Here is a 15,163-nt window from a genome sequence, read left to right on the forward strand (position 1 = left end):
GCAAGCCGTCATGCCACGGGGACAGAAGGCTCTGTCCTCTTAAATCCCGCGTCTCGGTCCGTCTGTCTCTCCCTCCCGCGCTGGTCCCAGCTCAGTTTGTTGCCGGCTCCTTTTTTTTTTTTTCCCACCTCACCTTTTATTTTCTTGTGTCTCCCTTTTTGCGGGGATTCATTTGCTCTCTCTGTGTGTCTCTTCCTTTCCTGCTCTTCCCCCCCACCTCCTGCTCACTGCGCTCCAACAAATAACCTCAGCAGGGGATGGAACTGTAAGTGTAACGGGCTCAGCGGCCGAGGCGACAGACAGCGTGGAAGTAACGGTAAAACTAAACTAGGGTTTCCGTCTCTGGAGAAGTCGTGATGTCAGCCGCGCGAGGCCGTCTTGTCGGGAGAGAATTTTTCTGGTTTTTCCTTTTGCTGGGAAATGGGGAGGTGAACCACACTTTCAGCAGGCAGACGACATCTTGAAGAGGAGCTCTGTTTTTCTAGTTCAAAATGGGACTTTGAATTTGGAGGAAAATCGTATTATTTTTTTAAATTTTAGAAAATGGAGACTTATCGCTACTTTATAGAGAAAATAGGCACCGTTTTCATCTTCTGTTACAAAAAGAACTTTCTAGATAGGAGAGATGATTGGCTTGCATATCGGGAGGAGGCTAATTCTTATGACCTGGAGTTTTCACAGAATACATCTGGAAGCGACTTAATTGCTCTTGCACTCCTTATCTCCTCTTCCTTCTGCAGGGTTTTTCTTGCCTTAGATAATTCTCTGAGCTCCAGCTGGGGGGTGCTTATCTGCACCATCTCCTCCTGCCCCGAAGGTTCTAATGTTTTAATTCCTTGGTAAACTCTAGGACAGAAAAATAGCAAACTAGCCACGTCTCTGGCCATTGTGCTGGTTTATTAGAATCATTTAGGAGTTTGGACTCTGGGTAACGGGGCCACAGAGCTTCCCAGAGCAGTAAAATTGTGTCTTAATTTAGTTTTTCATTAGCTCAGTTCCAAAAATTTTCTTCATTATACAGTGTAAATAGGGCAAAGATAAAAATTCAAGGTTTGTCCCCTTTGTTGGCAAAATAGTAGCATCCAGCGGACACCATATGCATTCATTTGCTCACTTATTCTCACAGGAGCCAAACAGATTTTTAAATAAAGGGACCCACGGAGATAATTTTTAAAATCACATTAACCAAAAAATATTTAGCAAAATGGTATTTTCTGCTGTATTTATGGCACTTAAGCCACCAGAACTTTTACTTTTTAATATTTTTCCTCGATACAGGTGATTCTCTTTTGCCGTAAAGAGTTTTACAAGTAAGTTCTATTATCTGAAGGTGCGCAAAGGCTGAAGTATTTCAGGCCGCCGGCCGCATAGTTCCTGGCATTCTTCATCGACAAAGCAGCTCATCACACTTTCAGGCTTGTAGGGTGACTGTGACTCCAGACGGACTGAGAAGCAGTGGGCGTGGGGGTCACCGGCCTCAGCTTGAACTGTTTTAGGCGTGTGCACTGTTTTTACCGCATGACTTTAATTTCTTTTAAGTAATTTTGCCTTCGGGGTTTTATCGGGAAGTTACACCTCACCTGGAGCAAGCGATGACATTTGTGTGTGAGTGGCTACTAAAATGTAAGATGGGATGTTCTGGTTTCTCTTCAGATCGTATAACTCTTTCACCTTTTAAAACGCAAGATGAATTATAGAAGAAGCCGTGAATTATACGGGGTGGGAGACAGTAGGTGTGCGTAAGACAAATAAACAGTATAATAATGGGTAAATAATAATGCAGTAGCACAAGACAAATAAACAATATAATACCGAATAAATAATAACGCAAGAATAAACTCTGTGTTTCATGTGCTCACGACCGTACACCGACTTCGGCCACCCCGTCTGGTCTTGCCCGTGTGCAGACAGGAGCGCCCACCACTGCCCACGAAGGCACAGTGGTTCCTTCTCACGTGGGCCCTGCGGCCCCGCGAGTTCCCGTAGGGCTGGGGGCATCCCTGCTGGAGCGGTGCCGAGTCCTTGGGCGAGCGCGTGCCTTGGAGGTTATTTTCTTTGTGAGCCTGTGCCCCGGTCGTGCTGGCGCGGAGCAGACAAGGCAGAGGCCCCTCTCGGCCGGAGGGATCGTGTTCCCTCTCCAGAGCCAGGGTGGCAGATGCCCGCGGGCACGTGACGCCCTCCACGTGCCGCCAAGGCGTGGAAACGGGAAACGGGATGCGGCTGCGCTCACTCGAAGGGGCAGCGGTCAGTCTGTGCTCCGACTGCATTTCGCAACGAGATTTTTTAAAGGATAATTTGTGACTCATTCATATTGAAGTTCTCTTTGGGAAAGCTGTTGGAATGCTACTTGGTTTTAAGAAACTGAACTGCTTTTGACTCTTTTATCATTCAGAGCACCGAGGTGGCTAATTTAATATCTTTACCCCTCAAATCAGATTATTTTTCCCCCTATCGTTTGCTCGGCTTCCTGCCTTATCAAGCTTGATTACATTTGCCTTTTCTGACTTTGAGAACTGTAGTCTGAAAGTGTGAAATAGAAAAGCTGATCTTCCTAAGCATGTAAAGTATTATGCTGGTGTTTTGTGTTCTATTTTGCATGATGGAAACTTGTAATCCTGGCTTAGTATCTTTTTTTTTTTTTTTTTTTTTTGCCTTGATTAGGAAATGGTGAAATGAATCATCATCAATGAAATAGACACTGATTTTTAAAGTTCTTTACTTCAAATAGGAAAAAGACATTTTCTGAAGGCATCTGAATGTCTCTTACAGCCCGGTGATCAGCACACACTGATGATAGAATGAGTCCTTCCTGAGAATGGATTCCACTGTTTGCATTTTTATGATGCGGTTGTAAGTGCTTTCTAAGAACAGAGGGGGACGGAGCCTAACGCCCCTCCCCCGTCGTCTGTCGCCACGAGAAGCTGAACTGAGCCACTGTGACTTGGCAATGCTCCAGCTTGACAAGAACTATACTCGACGCCCTAGATTTATTCCCTTCTCTCTGCTGCTAGTAGGTTGAGCTGTTCCCCAGGAAGGACGTAGTCACGTTCCAACCCCAGTCCTGGGAAGGTGACCTCATTTTGAAATAGTGTCTTTACAGATGTAATTAAATTAAGATGAGGCCATGTTGGAATTAGTCCAACGACTGGGCGCCTTAATAAGAGAAAGGGGAGGGAGATTTGGCGTGGAGACCGTGATGCGGGGGGGAAGGCTTTGGGGCACCTTGTTCTGGCAGCCCCAGGAAACTGACTCCCTGTCGGCTTAAAGCCACAGTCTACCACTGGGCACCCTTGCTTAGGAAGCTATACGGAGCTTATCTGAGAATCTCCTGATTTTGTAATTTTCAGGCCTTTTTCTCCCTTTTGAGAGGCTTTTAGTTCTAGTATCTTCAGGCGGATGCATTTTAGGGATATTCATTATATTCCCGTAGGCCATTCTCTATCCTGTGGAAAATTTATGAAAGCGGGAGTCAGATTCGGGTTTCAGTCCCAACCCTTCCTTTGGGGCATGCAGTTCAGCCTCCTGAGCCTCAGTCTGGATGGAGCACGCCCACCTTCGGCTCCCCCTTCTCGTGGCCCTGTGCAGGGCCTGCTGCCGCCCTCTTCTCCCCCCCGCTACTTCCCCTTGGCGTCCTGGAGGAAACAAACAACAGTCGGCTTTGGGCGGATAACGACGGAAAGCAAGCCGGGCGGCAGCTCCGCAGTCAGCGCCTGACTTTCGGTTCGTTTCTGAGAGTGCGTGTGCCGGAAGGAGCTCCGTGGTTTTCCCATTGCAGGTCGTGACTCAGTCGTCATTAAGGAAATCACTTAATAGACCATCTAGCATTTTCAGAAACAGAACTAGACTAGCATAGAAAACATCCGTTTGCATTGCACAGAGTAAGAATAATTGTGTCTGAAACTTAAATGTTTTGCATGTGTGTGTCACAATGCATTATATTTATTTTATTGTGAAACATAATTAAAAACAAGCTTAGAAGTCTAACAGCTAAATGTAAACAAGCTTTAGCTATACTAATCTAAACTCTCCTGGTATGCTGTTAACTCATGACAGGGTTTCACTCCTGTTATTAAGTTAAGCAATAAAACAAGCAGGATATTTAAAAACCTTTTTAAAATTACTTTTAAAAATGCATTTATTCAATTTATTGAGGTGACACTGGTTAATAAAATGATATAGGTCTCAAGCATACAATTCTGTGATACATCACGTGTAAATTGCATTGTGTGGTCGCCACCCCACGTCAAGTCTCCCTCCGTCCCCACGGTGGGGGGAGGGGTAGACAAGAGTGAAGGGACATCTCCTTCAGGGGTTTTGTGTTTGAGCAGCTGGATTGTCTCTTCGGTTGAGACCGAGGCCTCATAGCTCTGCCAGTGCCTCTTATGACGATAGCATTGGCGTGACGCCACAGCTCTGCTTCTGTTCACTGGCCCTTGGCTTGTGTCTGGCTTTCTTCCAAGAGTGTGCAATCAGTGTGGTCTGACTCCTGATGACAGGTCCCTAATTCTGTGCCCGTAGGATAATTGCGACGTTATGATAAGACCCGCCCCCGCTACCTGCTGAATCTCATGGACCTACAAGGTTCTATTAGTTCTCATGAGACAGCCTATGGTTCACAGGAGGTATGAGCAAACTGTCAGTTTGCTCTTACACATGGAGACCGAGTCCCCTGTCACCAAGGCCCATAGAAACGTACTAGGGAAGCCTTGGTTCGTTACCTGCACTTTCTACACCAAATGTTCTCGCCTATAATTTAAAAGATGGCTCCTGATAGGCTCTTCCCCAGCGGGGTTCCATGCTAGGGACTGGCTTTGACCCATTGCTGGCGATGAGGACATTGGTGCTATTGGTGACCACAAGGCTTGGCATCAGGGTGATGGGCATTGCCTGTCTACAGGTGGCCCTGCTTCTTCTTGAAAATAGTGCAGGGAGTTACTTGCCTCACTCCTCAGCCAAATAAAGAGGTTTTAAACTGAGCGCACCCCGAGGGTCGGTGCCATTTCCAGTGCTATAACCTTAGAGAGGATTCAGTGACGCGGGTCATTTCCAGAGAAGCGGGACCTGACTTGCTTTCAGGACCTAGACCTTTTCTGTGTGGAGCAGGGAACCCCTAAGGGGGATCACAGCATAACAGACCTCCAGCGCTGCCCTGTGGAGTCTACCTGACATCTACCCCCTAGCTCCCTAAAATAAAAGCGGGGTCGGTTAGAAAGAAGCACAGTCTCAGTTCACCACGAGGGGAAGATATTTGCACTATGAGAACTTTCCCAAATGTAACAGGCCGTCCCTAAGGGGCTGCTCTAGTGGAGAATGGCACGTCTGCCCGTCCTGTCACCGGGATAGTCTGGGGCTGGGTGGGATGACACAGCCTCCTTCTCCTCTGAGACGTGAGGCCTCGGCGCTGCTTCAAAAGTCTGGGGGCCTCGACATGGGATGAACATTTAAGGCAATAGAGTCAGAAATAATATAAACTCGTGGAAAGCAAAGTGACAGGTTTTTTATGAGTACACATGAGGGGCATGGGGAATGTAAGACTATTCTCTTGAATTTTTTATAATAATCACATGTCATTTTTATAAAATATATGAGAATATATAATCATGTCATATTTTGTAACAATATATTTTAGCAGGATAAGGTTACAAGTCAAGGAGAGCTTTGAGAGGTTTACTAGAAAACCCTCTCGCGCAGCAGGTTGTGGAAGGTCATAGGGTGGCTTTTCTCAGTGCAGCTTTGTCGGTAAGCCCGTGGCCGCGTGAAAGGCCCCTGCGGGCCTCTGACAGCGCTTACTCGGGAGCCGCGGGAAGATGCTGCGGCTTTGCCAATGTGCCCGATGAGCGTTTTATTTCACACTTCCTTCCCCACAGCCAACAGTTCATCAAGGTAGGTCAGCAAATTTCTCTTGACATCACAGAGCAGAGGTGGACATTATATTCAAATGCCAGACATAATGTATCTGCAAATCCCTTATATCTTCACACCTGCTTTACAGATGTGTAATCAGTAGACCTGTGTTAACATCGCCACAAGTTTAAGATTGTAACTTTGGTTCCAAAATCTCGGCCTACCGATCTGACTGTTCTTCTAGTATCTCAGGTAGTCTGGCTTCAGTGAGGCTAAAACTTGATCGTTCTTTCCATGCAGTTCGAGCCGAGCCACGTGTGTGCTGCCACCTGGCGTCCCGAGTCCTCACACTAAAACCGTACGACAGCCGAGGCCGGGCAGAGCTACCCCGCTCGATAAAATTTACAGAACAATCACTCTGTTGTTGCCGTTGGTCATCGTTGTGTCTGAAGGCTGCATGGCCATTCTGTTACCTGCACCAGAGGGAGACGGGGCAGACGCGTCTGCCGTGGTGGGGTGGCGTCCTCCCCACGGTTCGGAGGCCCAGCGCAGGGCACTGTAGACCTCGCAGGCACACCCGGACACCAGCATCTGACATGTCAAGGGGGCGTGGGTATGGTTTTACTGAGTTCATTTTCTGTTTAAAATTCCCCCCCCTTAGTTTAAATGAAAATCTCCAACAAAGTTTTCAAAAAAAATATTGAAGAATGGAAAAATAACTCATTTAATAGTCTAGGAAACACAATTCCTCAAAACACTTTTGAGAAAATTTAATAACCGAAGTATCTCCAAATGTTTATGAGAATGCTTACATCTTCTAATATTATGTGTTATGTTTATTATGTCCATTAATGCTTATCTTCCTTAACACTATGCAAGTGCATCTTGAATATCAAACTTGAAGGTTTTGTGACATAATACACTTCTTTGCTCTAAAATCTGTATTAGACTTATATCAGACAATCCGAATAAAACTTTGTTTTCTTAAGAGAGTACAGTGGTGAGAAAATTCTAGAAACTAGAATGAGTGTCTCATTCATGTATCAGTATTTCTACAAATACTCTTTCTTACTTTAAATTATTTTTGAGTTCAAGGTCTCAGCTGGAAGAACAGAACAGAGGCTCATTTTTCCCCATTATCTGAGGAAAGCTGACACCTAGGAGATCCCATTAGAACTGTATTCGGTGCAGTAGAAACATGACCTAAAGAAATGACAGTTTCTTTTTCTGGTTTTCCTACATCTCTTTCTATACTTATCTGTTTATTAAACTCTATGTAACATGTATGTTATGTTTCTGAAATAGAATTACGATGGATAATGGAAATAGATCTAGACCCATGTCAAATTCAAAGACATAGGCCCTAATTTTACATTCCATTTGTGTTTTTATGTACAGAACTGCCCAGAACACCTAGAGGGTTTTCCTTCCCTTTGAGCAGACAGTGGAGAACTAATGGCCCTTTTCATCCTTTGTTAATTTCATGGGAGGTGGATTTTTAAACTACCTGACAAATTGGTGGTTACAAAATAGTCACAGGGATGTAGAGTACCGCACAGGGCATATGTCATTAATACCACAGTAACTATGTATGGGCCAGGCGGGTAGTGGAAATACTGGGAGAACACTTTGTAAGGCATAGGATTGTCTAACCACTATGCTGTGTACCTCAACTAATGCAAAATAATATTGAATGCAAACTGTAATTGAAAAACTAAAAGAGTACACTGAAAACTGGAAAAAAATCTGGAGTTAAGCTAACTTGCAAATAATGGATTCTACTAGCCTTGAACATGAAGAGCGTGTGCCTGTGAGCATCTTCAGTGTGTGTGTGTGTGTGTGTGTGTGTGTGTGTGTGCGTGAGTGTGTGTGGTTCTGGACCAGGGAAGGCCCAAGGGGGAAGATATAGCGTGGACCTATGTCTGTTTACTTTTCTAGCCCTGACGACTCACATTCCCAGCCTTGGAGAGACAGGGATTGGATGGGAGGCTTGAGCTTGGCTGTGGAGGGAAACAGAATATGGAAATATAATATTTGTAGCCTTATAAATTAGTTTTAACACTTTAAACTTGGTTTAGTCATTTTCCCTGGGATATTAATTTCCACCATGGTTAGCAACAAAGGTTGATTCCCACGCCCCACCCCACACCTCTCCATTTTTTTTCTTTCTGAAGCCAGCTCTGGCTTTTTTTAAATTGTCTTCAGAACTTTCTCCCAGGTACTTAGCCCACTGATGCTATTTAAATTCTTCAGCCTGGGGCCATCTTCACGCTCTCCCTAACCTGCTCCCAACATTTCTTTGCTCTCTATTTGGGGAGTGTGTAGAAATAGTCTCAGTTTTTAGAACTCTTTCTGAGCCCCTTTATAATAAACTTTAGCCCCCAAATAAATGGATGTATGCACTCTTCATGCTTATCATATTTTTATCAACCTATATTGTAAATACCAGAGCCATTTGTTGGTGTCTACCTGCACACTAAGCCTTATGATGTCAGGAATTTTGTCTTTCATAGTCAGTGTGAATCTCTCATCGCTGATGTCATGTCTGGCACATGGTAGATCCTCAGTAAATGAAGGGTGAACGAATAAAATTCTGTATGAATGAAAATATGGGCCACTCTTTACTTCTCTGTTTACAAACTTGTCTACTGTTATTTCCCAATCTCATTCTTTGGATGGAGTCCTACCGTAAATACAATTCATTAAGAAATCTCAAGGTGGGGATGTATCCTTTGGAAAAGGAACATGGTGCAGCCTAGTGACAAAATTATGTTTGCGTGCCGGTTTGCCTTCATAGAAGCTCAGTAACCTATGGAAGCGCTTGTTCGTTTTAAAGGACTGCGTTGTTTCTTCTGGGACATATAGGTGACCAGCTTCCTTCTTGGGCAGCTGTAGGTTTTAACTATATGGATAGGTTTGAGGGCGTCAAGTTCTTGTTTAATATTTTTTGCTACCCCATTAATCAACAAACAACCCACGTCATCTAACCTATATTAAATAACTTGGTTCTCCTAGAACAAATTCATTCATAGAATTTCTCTGAGCCAGTTCTTAAATTCCAATTCATAAAATAAGACTACTCAGAACCCAATGTTTGTACTAGATGAGAAGTTATCCAACAGAGCTAAATTCTGTCAGAGAGAGAGAGAGAGAGAGAGAGAGAGAGAGAGAGAGAGAGAGAGAGAGAGAGAAATCCACCAGGATGCCAGACTCATAGTAAGGTGGATTTCTTAAGCCCATAGCAATTAGTGAATAGTTAGCCTGGCACATATGTAGTAGCATTCAGCAATTGTATCCTTCCTTCCTTCCTTCCTTCCTTCCTTCCTTCCTTCCTTCCTTCCTTCCTTCCTTCCTTCCTTCCTTTCTTCCTTCCTTCCTTCCTGGTTTTCATCTTGCTCTTCAAGTAGATATGAGTGTATATTTACTCAACTATAATATTATGTTAATGTATTTATTAATTGTATGCATTTTACAGGCCAGGAAAATATCTCAAGGATCATATTATCATTTCAGCACTGAGCCTGGTCTGAAACACATGTAATTCATTAAATGGGGAGCCAAATTCCCCTGATCCTCACACAATTGTTTCTGATGTAAATCCTTCATCAAATACAGTCTATTGATTCCTATTTTTTTTTTTTTTTACTAGAAAGAAATGAATGTTCTCTTTGGTTTTTATACATTTGCTATATCATATGCATGGTTTTAAGTATTTTTATTTTTGCACTCAAGGGTTTTTTAAAGCTGATAAAAGATTTAATATGAAAATATAGAGGTTACAAGGTTGGCTTATTGACAGACTGGTGAGGAAAGAGGGATGGGGATGTGGTTTCTTGTCCTCCGTTGAAGCTGTGACTTCTCTCTAAAACCGCTGTGAAAGGGTGCCTACCAGAGGCACCTGACTTTAGCTCCAGTTCTGATAGTTCACTAATGTTTCCGTACTCGTCTTCTGAAGCATTCCTTGGGTGTGTTTGCCCATGTTGCTGTATTCATGGCACCTTGGATGGCTTAAGAATGCGCCTCTCTCTATCAGCCTTGAGTCTGGCACCACAGATGGCCGGGGTGGCCGGGGGCGGCGTGTGTGTGTGTGTGTGTGTGTATGTGTATTGTGCTCTGGTTCTCTCCATGCAGGATGGGGAGGGTCAATTCATGTTCCAGAGTTCTGCTGTTATTTGCTGGTAAACATTATAAATGGGTCTTGCAATTGGATTTGAATTAGTAACTTCAGACATTGAGCCATGTGTTTTAATGAGAAGCTGGATTTTCCTTACAATGGTTGCATAATGCTATTAGCTTCTTGAAAATATATTCGACTTAGAAAATGAATAGAAACACACAAATGACTGTGAGGTCTTCAAGTGCCACTATAGTTCCTTCTTCTGAAAGGCTTGCCAAGGTCAGCCTCAATTCTTTTGCTGTGCTTTGTTACTCTGGGCCACTCTACAATAATTTTGAAATTATTGACTATGTATCATGTTTGCTGTCACTTTATTACCTATTTGAATGCCACAGTTTGATTTTAAGAGAAGGTCGTATTGATATATCTGTGATGACTCTAACGCCTTAGTTGGTATTGACTACATGGCTTATTTAAAAGATAAGCTAAGAGCCCTCTGAGGTGTACGCAGAGTAAACTAAGTGAACTGGAGCAGGTCCATTCCAGTCTGTGGGCCTATTTTCAGTGGGAATAAAAAGGAATTGTGTTGTATTTCACATGATAACCTCCTCACCTAAGAATCCTGAATGCTTACTCGTCAATTCAAGGGCACCTGTATTATATCATTAATGAGATGTTTAGGCCAGATTTAGAAAATAATCTATATTTTACTAGAATAGTCTTTGCTAACATCTTTTATTATCTTATTCAAACAACGGATTACATGAATTACGACTACTAGAATTGACTTTGGTTTTATCATTTTACTCCTGTCTACAAATAGTGCTTTTATTTTCCCCTTGCTTCAGAGGTGCACCTAAAACAAACCAAGGGGTGCTCAGCCTTCACAACAGTTGAAGTCCTCGCTTTTCAAGTGAACACACAAAAGTAGCCACAGCTGAGATGAAACTAGTCTGTTTTTTGCTGTCCCCAGAACTCCATGAGACTGATTGTAGCATTTTGATCCCAGACGTGGCTTTTATGCCCCAGGACAATGTGGCCATGCTCCCAAGTGACAGCCTCGTGAGCAACACATTAGTCAGGGTGAGGCGGTAGGATTGTCGTGGGGTCATAGGGCGAAGTGTGAAGATCACTGTCATCTTCCTGTGCTGCTTTATCCCTAAGTGACCCTTTGAGATGTTTGAGAAAGTAAACATATCTATGATGACTATCTTCTTAAAAAAGAAAAAAAGCACTTTTACTTATTTGTTATAATGTGGTTTGGGGACTTAAAGAAGAGAGAGGGAGAGAGACTGGAGCAAAGAAAGGTGTCGGAATACCATCACTAGTCATTGTCCCTCATTTCCCAGAATGTCAGCACGGGAATGAAGCCCAAGTTGCCCCTTAATGGGGACATATATGGGGGGGGGTGGGCAAAAAAAAAACCCTTGGAATTTATTTATTAAAAAATTGTGTATTTATTCTTACATATTTAAACTTCAGTCACAGTCACCTGCAAAGTCCTCTCCACTGGATGCAATACACCTACTGAGACATTTTCCCCACTGCTCAGACAGTTCTCGAACTCATCGATTTTGATGCCTTTTAGTGCTTCTGCTGTTTTTTGTTTCACCTCTTCCACGTCAGTGAAATGTTTCCCTTTGAGGACATTTTTCATCAGGGAAGCAAAAAAGAAAAGGGGGCGCTAAGGGCAAGACTGGGTGAATAGGGAGGTTGGGGCTCGGGAGTCATGCCATTTTTGGCATTTTTGGTTCAAGACAGCTGAACATGCAGTGGGGTGTGGGGTGCAGGGTGTGGGGTGTGGGCAGGTGCGCTCATAAATCACGCATCATGAACTGGGCAAATGCATTGAAAGAATTGTCAAAAAAAATTCATGGAAGCCGTATGCAGCCCCTCACGCCACCACCAGCTGGCACGCTGACACAGACGGGTTCCTAGAACCGTCCCCGAGTGGGAGAGGCCTGTAATAATACAAGGGGCCCGTCCTCCAGAAGGTAATTCTGGGTTTTTTTTTCCTGGGTCCCCCCTCATACAATGAGAAATTGTTTTCTGATACTTTTGATAGCTGTGGAGATAATTTACCAGATTTTTTCCTTTTTAGAAAATATGTAATTTTAAACTTTTATTTATTTTTATTGTTTGCTTTATTGATTACTGACATACGACTTATGATTTTTCATGTAAAGAGTGAATCCATGGAATTTTAACATTTCTTTCATAGTTCCTGAAAGATCTTATAAGAATTAATAAATTTAGTTCTCTTTGTAAAATTAATAAACATTTTGTCAATGCTAGATTGCTTTCCTGAATTTAACTTCTTATATTTCCTGTGTAATCAGTCTGTTTTTGAAGTAGAGGGAGTGTGTAGTTATCCATGTTTGTCTAGAAATAGGTGATGGTAAATAGACGTGCTTCTTGATTGAAGCAGTCTAAGGCTCGTATTAGGCTGGTTTCTATATGCAGTGCACAATAAATAATAAATTTTAATGATAAATTTGATTTTAAGTTTCTGTATCAGCATGTTGTAATAAGTAAAACATTTTAGACCAAGTAAAAACAAACCTATGATTTTTTGGGTATTGTCATCCTTTGAAAATGTGGATTGCAGCTGGGACCCCGGTACGTAACGCAGGTAAGAAAAGTGTGTGGGAACAGCGAGACACAACCAGTGTCACCCAGGGGAACCCGAGCCCCAGGGTGGGGAAGAGTTTGTTCTGTTCTCTCCTGTTTTCCCAGCAACTCATAGCCACGCAGTAGGGCATTTTGAATGGAAATAAAATACTGTTCAATGAATAGATGAAGGAATTATAATGTGAAGCTTGTGCTTGCTGATATGTAGTTTCATTTAACACTTTTTATTTAATCAAAATAAAAAATTAAATCAGTGTCAAAAGATGATGTATATACCATAAATATATTTCATTTTTTTCCTCTAGAAATGTTCTGCATATGATTGACAACATACTATTGATTGGCTTTGCTGACAGTAAGACATTTCTCTCCACATTGCTTTCATGCACTTTTATATTCAACAGGATATACTTATTTTAAAATACTGAATTTTGTTTTTAGTGTAAATTAGACTATATATAATATAATATATAATATATATATATATAATATATATATTTTTAAATTTGTTTTTGTGAAAAAAAATTTCTTCCATATAGGATGAAGGGACCATTTGACATTCATGAAGGTATAAATTTTAGAGTTTCGTTAAGCTAAAGTTTGCTGTGTATCCATACAGTATCACTGAATTGTACTTAGACCAGAACTTACTTGACTTTATGTAAGATTAGAGAGTAACACAGGAAGCATGAAATGCCATTCTTCTTATTAAAGCAAATGTTTTTTCTCTCTTTCTGTCAGTTTAGATTAAAATTTAGTCAAGTAAATATTGTCATGTTGTGCTTTGAGCATCTGCAGTTATTTGGCTATAACAAAAATACTTCCTTTCAATGCTCAGTATTAGGTGTCTATTCGGAATGCTTATTTGCCACCATTTTTCTAAGAAAATGTAGCTTGAAATGGAGTCTCAGCTTTAGGGTATGTTTTTTATAGTTCCTTATGCAGATGGGTTTAACAGAAACATACAAGATACCTGGCGAAAGTTCTTACTGATTATACAATACCTGCATCCTAATAGGTCGTATTTTAGCTCCTCTATTTTGACAAATAGCCCGGCTCTTTAAAAAAGCTCTGTCCATGGTCCTGAAACATCTAATGATGTATGAGCATGTCGCGCAGATAAATTCTAGCGTCAGCCACTGCGTGATAGCGATTCATCAGGTTGTAAAACTTGTGTTTGGGGAACACACTGAATTATCAGGTCTCAAATTTTGTTTGTGTTAAATTAACACAGTTTGTTCTTTCATTTCAAAGAGTTCATAACAATTACCTTCCACACTGTGAAAAACAGCTAGGATTTAATTAGAAACTGTCCACAAAGGCAAATGTCTAGTATTAACAAATAAATTGATATGACTCCAGTACTGGAGACGTTTACAGGACAGTGACATGTTGATATTGAACATCAGGCTCCTGTAAGAAAAGTTGAACACGTGATTATGAACAGAGCAATGAACACAGAAACTTTGTAGCTTTGCAGAGATGAGTGTTGTGCCTATAAAAAGTATGGCTTATTATCGCAGATGGTTTTCAGTTGTTTCAGGCTATCTCCTCTGTACACAAACGCAATTATTTTCCATGGCTATGGGTTTTTGTTTGTAAATACAACTAAAACCCTAAAAGATATTGGCTGTTTTCTTCCCAAGTAAATTTGCTGTTTTTTTCCCCAAGTTACATGTTTACTATATGAGACGCTTTAATAATTAGTAATGTTCGTGGCAGTTAAATTCAATGATTTTCAGTTTTTTAAGCTGTGTTTTTAGGTGCCTTAAATGTAATTAGAGAGAACTGCACTTATTCTGTTTTTACTCTGAATTTTTCTGAGAAGAGATTTTCCTTTCATTAAGAAAACTGTCCTGTTAAATTTTTGTTGAGCTGGAATTATCTGCCTCATGCCATTTTTATATTGGGGTGAAGTGAATTAAAGGGTGAATTTCATAAAACTGAACCCATAAACTTCTATGAATTCAACAGATTTTAAAGGAAAATTCTAACATTTCAGTCTTGGAAAGCCCTTGTCTTCTAAAATTAAAAAAAAAAATTATTGTTAATCTGGGTTAAAGGACCAACTACTTTGACCAAAAAGACTTCAAGTCAGCACCTGGGAGGTTCGTTGCTATCCAAGTACATAAACGTCCTTCTTTGGGGATTATGCAGAACACGTTTCAATGCTTTGTGTGCAACGCAGGAAATTATGGGATTATTTGCCTGGTATCGCGGTCAGGCACACTGAGTGTCCAGAATCACAGAGAGATTTGAAGATCACACCTAGGTCTGAAGTCCTGTAAAAATTTGGCAATATTTTCTGCAAAGCAAGCATCTTAAAGTTGGGTTTCTATGAATGATCAAAATAAGACTTTCAGTCCTGCAGATATTGATTTACAGTATGTAAACTTACTAATTAAATCCCCTACAAAAGCTTCTTGTTAAGAAAAGAAAATCCTTAAGTAAATACATAATTCCCTAGGGGACTTCTTTTCATCACTAGTTAAAAGGTTAAGTACGATGTTATGATTGCCTTTCAGTATTGATAAAGTGCCTTCTCAGATCCATTTTTGTGCCTTATAAAAG

General features: G+C 41.5%; 1 protein-coding gene across 2 annotated transcripts in view; it reads left to right on the forward strand.

The window, feature by feature from the left end:
• IMMP2L (inner mitochondrial membrane peptidase subunit 2) overlaps positions 1 to 15,163 on the forward strand; it is a 578,935-nt gene that overhangs the window by 239,567 nt on the left and 324,205 nt on the right. The window lies entirely within an intron of this gene.

Source organism: Furipterus horrens, unplaced genomic scaffold, assembly GCF_987537825.1.
Source record: "Furipterus horrens unplaced genomic scaffold, mFurHor1.1.pri manual_scaffold_9, whole genome shotgun sequence".
In the NCBI taxonomy this organism is placed as follows: domain Eukaryota; kingdom Metazoa; phylum Chordata; class Mammalia; order Chiroptera; family Furipteridae; genus Furipterus; species Furipterus horrens.